We start from the raw sequence: 393 nt of genomic DNA, 5'->3' as shown, positions 1-393 counted from the left end.
AACCCTAAAACCCTAACCCTAAAACCCCAACCCTAACCCTAAAACCCTAAACCCTTACTAGGGAATAATGATATAATTCAACAGGGAATAACACACTTGACACCGAGCAGCACTAACTGTATTCAGCTGAATAGACGTCAGTGATTGGTTGAAATTACAGAAATACGACAACTTTAACATGAAATAACTTATTAAGAAGTCATCTTTGTTAAGAAGGCTAAGAGAAAAAGATGTTTTATATGACACATTCTACCAGTATCCCAAGTTTGAAAGTGTTTCGTTAAGAAAACAAGTGTTGGCCGTCAAGCCATAAAGATCCGTGATACTTCGTTTTGTTGTCCTCGAAAGGAGTTCAGTACCCCTTACACCGGTATTTTGTTCAGTGTTCTATCG

The sequence above is a fragment of the Octopus bimaculoides genome, chromosome 8, assembly GCF_001194135.2.
Source record: "Octopus bimaculoides isolate UCB-OBI-ISO-001 chromosome 8, ASM119413v2, whole genome shotgun sequence".
Classification (NCBI taxonomy): Eukaryota; Metazoa; Mollusca; class Cephalopoda; order Octopoda; family Octopodidae; genus Octopus; species Octopus bimaculoides.
Note: the sequence above shows the minus strand (reverse complement) of the source record.